The sequence below is a fragment of the Ooceraea biroi genome, chromosome 10 (genome assembly GCF_003672135.1).
Source record: "Ooceraea biroi isolate clonal line C1 chromosome 10, Obir_v5.4, whole genome shotgun sequence".
Taxonomy (NCBI): Eukaryota; Metazoa; Arthropoda; class Insecta; order Hymenoptera; family Formicidae; genus Ooceraea; species Ooceraea biroi.
In genome coordinates, this window is record NC_039515.1 from 5,895,528 (window position 1) to 5,902,804 (window position 7,277).

Sequence of the window (7,277 nt, forward strand, 5' to 3'; positions counted from 1 at the left end):
TGTGTTAGGTGCAATCACAATATGTATCTCTAGTTGCCGATTTATTGAATCGACATTCTTGTTTGAGCAGTGAGCAATGGTCTAGGAACATCGGCAGCAACAGGCGGACATGCCTGGTGAACTTGCTGGTTTTGATTAAAGTGGCTGAGGAGACAGCAATGCTCAAGCGTCACTCAGGTTATCCGATGCGGCTGTGATCCTAACCCTACTATGCGGCACCTGTTTCCCTACCAGGCCTTGGCTAGCGACGGTACGTGGTCAAGCAGCGCCGATCCGGTCGCCTTTCTCTCTGGTTGGTGGACAAATAAATATGCCGACGCTTACGGCATGGACGGCATCATCATCGGCAGCCGGCGGTGGCTTCAGCCTTTACGTTCAGTCAGCCGCCGTTCAACTACTTCAGCAGCAGTGACTTTGGTACATGCAGGAACATACGGGAAGAGGACCGTCGAGGGATTACTATCAGCCTCACGGGCAAGCTATGGCAATCGGCGGCGGTGGTACCGGCGAGATCAAGACCATGTCGAGCAGGGGTGCGGGGTCTGTCGATCGGCAGTGGCGCGATGAGCTGCCCCGGCAGGATCAGCATCCGCGGCAGGCGCAGCGCAGATCAGCCAAACCTGGGCGGAAGGCAAGAAGATTACCTGGGCAAGCGTGGCGAGCCAGCCAGCGAAGCGGTACCGCGCTCTCTTCTCGCAAAGGATGAAAGCGAATACCGCCGCCACCGATCGTGCGGAGTGGCAACATGGACGGCATCAGTACTTGGGGCGGTAAGTCTTCCGCGCCGCCTGCCACAGCGCCGCCGCCGCAAGTGCAGCCACCGATCCGCCGCACCGCCGCCCGTCAGAGGCAGCAACGACGCGGCAGCCGCCTCAGCCGTGCTGGAACAGGCAACCAAATCACCCAGCGGCTGCGCCTGCGACGCGGTCGCAAACGCAGATCCGTGCCGCAATCGCGCAGCAGCAGCAGCACCATCATCAACAACAGCACCAGCAGCGGCAACTGTTCCAGGCAGTCATCGCATCCGGTCATCGACGAGTTAAAGTGAACGGTGCAATCGGCGGACTTCGATCGGGCCGCGCTGGCGCCAGTTCTTCGTAATCCAAGTCCTGCTCGGAACGACATCCATCAGTCCATCAGTACGGTTGGTGCAGCACCGGGCAGAGCAAACAGCTGGATCAGGCTTGCGGGAGGCGAGTCGCGAGGCGCCTCTGTATTTGTTCTTCTCCGTGAACGGTCCGGCCCTTTTGCGGCATGGCGCAGATGGTCTCTGCGTCGATTATCAGTGCAACAGTAGTGTCTGAGTAGCGGGATTAAGTGGAAGGTCAGTTCATGTCGCTGGATTTACGTGAAGGACGTTCTAACGTGCAACTGCGTCACGTGGCTCGAGAACAATGAGAACAAGCCATTTGACCAATTCGCGGACGCAGGAAGTCCCCGCACGCGGGCGTCACGGTTCGTTATCCTGCATACCCTATCGTCACTCCACAGGCATCTTCGACGATTTCAGACTGCGAGCGCCGGCAGATGAAGAGGATCAACGTAAGGCACCGACCAATGCCGCCACAACATCTGCCATTCCTCTTATCCATAGGAACGAGGACCGCCTCGGACATGTCAAGGTCTCATCAACACGGTCATCAGTCTCATCTGCATCAGCGCAAGGTAGATGCTTTGCGTTTTCGATCCGATGGCGAAATCCGCACGGCGCACAGTGAGGACTTTTGTCAAAGGCTGAAAGTCGAAAATCGAAGGTGAAGTTCGAGTTAGGGTCTATCGTCCTTAGGGAATCGATAAAGGACCGTTCCTAGATGAAGATCCGTTGCCCGCCAGTCTCCTATACTATTTTAAGGGTATTCTAGTGTAAAGCCGTTGTATATTTTGGTGAATTTTTGGAAAAAGTATAAGGTTTTAGTAGGGTTTCCTGCTTATTCTATATTTGGTGTATCTTCCAAATTTTGTATTGAGACAATAACTATAAATGGCCTGCATGATATTAAATAAGAACATGAAAAAGTTGGTGTGGTTCCATGACTGGCTATTCTGTCATCTGAAACAAAAACCAAAGATTCTTAATTAGTGAGTGTGGCTATAGCAGGTACAGGAATAGAAAAATGTTGAAAATTTAAACATGATATTGAGAAATTAAGTTTCGATTTGTGCCATTTTTCTGCCATTGAAGATATAGAAATTCAAAACAATATTTCGACTTTGTGTGGTAGAGAATATAGCCACCATATACTGAAGATGTGTGCAAAAGCCGTCAATTGATTAACTGGTTTTGAGATATCATGGGAACCAATTTGCTGGCTGTAGTTTCGAAAACACATTAAAGTTTTCTTGATTACATAGGATAATGTGCCGATCAATCAGCTGATCCAGGGCCATACAGGGACATTCCTCTTGTTCGTAAGTATACAGAATGATCTCTTCCCTGCGTTCGTTCTCTGATCTCGAGAGGAAGGTAGTGGGCCTTGTCCCGGGCAGGTGTCTGAGCTTCGTTCCAGGAGTTTGCGCACATCACCGCTTGCTGACCAATACTAGCTCCATCGCGTTCATAAGTTGAAATTGGCGCAAATCGCTGTGAAATTATAACTGCCAGGAGATATTGCTGTTCAACAACTTTCCGCCAGCGTAGAGTGTTTTAGATAAAGTCCAAATCAATGAATTTAGAGATTCATTGTACTGTAACCTGTATACAAAGGCTCCCAATTAGATATGCGATAGCCCCAAGAATAAACGATCTTTGACCTACAAATACTAACACAATGCTCCGGTGTGTGCCGCGCGGTCAACCGAGCGCGCCAGAGGTTAACCTATTGAGTGCTATTACTTTGTTAATTTGCAGATGGGCTGAAATCTCTTCTCGCGGACATGTATTTTCCTTACCATATGCTTGCAAATATGCCCAAAAATTCGATTTTCTGACTTGCTATAGAATACTACATGATCGGCAGGTATGTCCAGTTGAAGGTAGGCCTATGGGCGGCACACGTTCCTCGCGCATCATGAATATTTCACTGAGCTTTGAGTGTTTAATGCTTTGTAAATAAAGTGGTAATCAAGTTCTGCAAAAGTGGATGTAACTGGAGATCGTAGATTTTCTTATTTACATTTTGAACAACGCTCGTCGTGTTCGATTTACGACGCGTAACGATAGTCCATTAAAGTTGATATTTTCTAATTAATATTTACTTCGTATGAACTTTAGTTGCAGATCCGCGCTCTCTTTCATCTTGTAGTCTGTGCTATGTAGCTAAAATTCACAATAATTAGCTATATACTATCTGCTACTCTTATTATTACAACTACCTTATTACTTTTCTCGATATATCGAAAGTATTCGAATATCAAAATGTTTTATCACCAAAAGTTCATGGCAAAACCTTGCATTACTTAATGATTAATAAGTTTTGAAAAGTGTTGTTTACATAAATGTTTGAAAAATTGCTAAAATTTTATTGACGTCATTAAATAGGCATTTATGCCATGAAATTTTGCTATAAGGCTATTTAATATTTAAACTTATAAAATAAACTCTACCCTGCACCGTGTGGGTGTATTTTCCAGACATTCTCGAATCTGGTTACCGTAATCAGCAGCCCCAAACATTCATTGACATCGATATTGATGGTGCTGTAGTTCCTTCTGCTATATTGAACCCATGGTACATTTTGCAAATTTACATAGTGGATTCATGATCAACAGCCTCGAAACTCTAAGTCTACTAAGTTTGCAAATCATTGATCCTCGATTTATGTACATTTGGCGAGTTCCCCACCGTGCGGCGCCGCCATTGATTCTGAACGATGATCTATGAAGCGTTTCATTGCAGGAACATGCTTGTGCCGCAGCCGGAAGAGGGCTCGCGCCAGTGGTATGGATATTGCAAGAGCATGCCGCCGTTAACAGGATAAAGAGCGCATGCGGTGTTATCGTCTACCATACCTTTGCTTTCCAGATCACGGTGACTTCTGATTTTCTGTGACTGGGTAGCATTCGTCTCGTCGACACGGCTGCGTTGTTCTTTCAATTAAATGATTAATTCGATAGTAGAATAGCAGTAAGCGTCACATCGTAAATAAACCGCAACTAATATCAGAGGAAGCGGAAGACGAGCAGGAGAAGGATAATACACTATTTCGAGGAATATTTGGCTCGCCTTGTTGACGTTGAAGCGTATAGTGTGAATTGTTGCGTATTATATTCATCGAAAGGTGTTTTCTTAATGCAAATAAAACAGGACAGAAGAAACGAGGGGATTGGGAAAGGGAAGGAGAAGAAACGAGAGACGCGGTATAGAAGGAAAAAGAAGCATGGCAATCATGGACTAATCCTTGTAAAATGCTTTAAACTTTTATTGAAATGGAAAAATCTATGCAAGGGTACTATATAATAAGTGTCATTCGGATCAGTTACATTATTTTTGAAAAATGTGGGCAATTTAATCCGTTGCCGGCTATACAGAAGGATCAGATACTCCTTAATTGTTAATGGGGTGCAGGGCTTGATATTACAACAAGCGTTTTCAGTTGTATTTATAAGCCATCATGCTTCACAGAACCAAGTGTACAGAAAATTATTGGCGTTTATTTTGGCGCATATTCTATATCTCTGCATTACTTTTGAATATATCATCTATTATTATATTATTCATGAACTACAGAGAATGAGTTGAGATAATATAACGAAGTAGAATAATACTGCAATTAATCTGTAATGCACGATGACGACAGTCATAATTATTATGCCATTGGTATTTCAAGGTCATAGTTCTTATTATTGGACCATCTCATTCTCTCTCTCTAGCCTTTCACTACATATACATCCTTCACAGTGATGGCCAAGACGGAAGTGATGCTAGATAATACGGAAACAGAGCTTTCAGAATTTCTTCTCGACACGCAGCAGACAGCACACAAATGGATTTTCTCACTAAAACGTGTTTTATTTCGAGTAATGACAAACTTGACGATTTGCATTTGGCATGTTCGACACCTAGAAAAATTGACTTAGAAGTGACTACTTTAGGCCGCATAATTGTAAGTTTGTCATTATTATTTGGAATCATCTGCATGGGGCAGTGCTATTTCCATGGGAGAACTACTGGAGGTAAGGGGGCCTGCTTTAGAACGCTGAAAATAAGGTATAATTTTACAGATTTGTTTAGAAACTGTACAGCGAGATGTTATAAAACTTTGATGCATTTATCAATACGTTTAAAGATAAAAATTTTTGATTTGAATATATCATGTGAGGGTCGTCCTGGAGAAATCTTAATTGCAGCCGCGTCATGACATTGCAAGTGGTGAGCATTCTCCTGCCTCCAATTTCGTCTGAACTGAAAAATTGAAATATATTATATTGTCAGATTTCCCATCGTCATTAGACAAGAGAAGAAAAAGTTGAAGATTGCCAAAATGGTGGGCTTAGAATTGCAAAGTACGATTTTAGACAAGTTGTTGAACTTTTCATTGCAAAATAATTGTTGGCAATGTTTTGTAGATATTAAAGGAGGTTCATCGACATTAGAATTCATAAATAGCGAGAAATGTTCAATTTTTGGTTTGGATGGGAATTTGGAGTGAGAATGCTCGCAGATTTTGCGATAACACATAAAATGCCTCCAGGACGTCTACAAACAATATATTCAAATCAACAATAATTACATCTTCGCTGTACTAATAAATACGTCAAAGTTTATAATGATCCGCTATCTTTCTTCAAAACAATTCGTAAATTATACCTTATTTCAACGTTCACTTTGAAAACTCTAAGAGATGCTGGAGTTGCTAGTGAACTATTTTCACTTTATAGCGATGGTAATTGCAGTTTCGAAATTCTCTTTATTGCTTTTGCAGAATAAAAATCCTTTTCTAGATGAAGTATAGATAGAAAGAAAGTCGCTCTACAGGACTTTATATAAAATGGCAAAAAGTTCAAACTTGCATTTGTCTTTCTAATGTTCCATTTTGAATATAAAGTCCTGTAGGCGGACTTTCTTTATCTATAACTTCATTGTGGAAAAATTTTCTAACAACAAGAGAATTTTCGAAACAATATCATATGAATAATAATTCATAACACTCAACATCTCTATGAGAACCTGCTTTGAACGCTGAAATAAGGTATATTTTGCAGATTGTTTTGAAGAAACTATGCAGCGGATCATTATAAAACTTGATGCATTTTATCGTGCATGTTTTAAGATAAAAATTATTTTTGATTTGATATATCGCTCGTAAGGAGTCGTCTGGAGAAATCTTAGTGCAGCCGCTTGTCATGGCATTGCAAATTAGTGAGCATTCTCCTGCCTCCAGAATTTCGTCTGAACACAGAAAATTGAAATATGTATAGGTATTTGTAGTTCCCATCTGTCCATTAGACCAAGAGAAGAAAAAGTTGAAAAGTGCCAAAATGGTTGACTTAGAACACCAAAATTGCGATTTTTAGGCAAGGATTGTTGAACCTTTCATGCAAAAATAATTGTTGTAATGTTTTATAGTGTAAAGGTTCATCGACATTAGATTCATAAAATAACGAAAATGGCTGAATTTTCGAATTCAAATGAGGTAGAGGCAGAAAATATCCTGAACACAATACCGCTCGAATGCCTCAGAACGACCTCTGAAACGACTATATTCAAATCAACAATAACCACTATCTTCAGCCTCATACTAATAAATAAATAATTTATGCATTATTAATGCATGTTTGAAGATAAAAATTATTTTTATTTGAATATATCGCTCATGAGTCGTCCTGGAGAAATCTTAGTGCAGCCGCGTCGCCGGCATTGCAGGTGGTAGGCATTCTCCTGCCTCCCAGGAGTTCATCTGAACTGAAAAGAATTCAAATATATTTCTCGTTATTTATGGTTATCGTCGATGAACCAAGAGAAGAAAAAGTTGAAAGTGCCAAATGGGTAGACTTAGGAACACAAAGTACGATTTTAGGCAAAGTTGTTGAACTTTTTCATGCAAAATAATTATTTTAGCAATGTTTTATGAATATTAAAAGGTTCATCGACGATGGTCATAAATAACGAGAAAATATTCAATTTTTCAGTTTGGATGAAATTTGGAGACGGGAGAATGCTCACCAATTTGCAATGCCAACCTAAGATGCCTCCAGGACGACCTCTACAATATATTAAATCAACAAATATTTTATCTCTAAACATGTATAATAATACATCAAAGTTTATGCATTTATTAGTACATGTTTGAAGATAAAAATTATTTTGATTTGAATATATCGCCTGTAGAGGTGATCAT

The 7,277-nt window shown here is 41.4% G+C and overlaps 1 pseudogene; it reads left to right on the forward strand.

The window, feature by feature from the left end:
• The first annotated feature begins 209 nt into the window (after positions 1 to 209).
• LOC113562809 lies at positions 210 to 3,917 on the forward strand (annotated as a pseudogene).
• Positions 3,918 to 7,277: the final 3,360 nt, after the last annotated feature.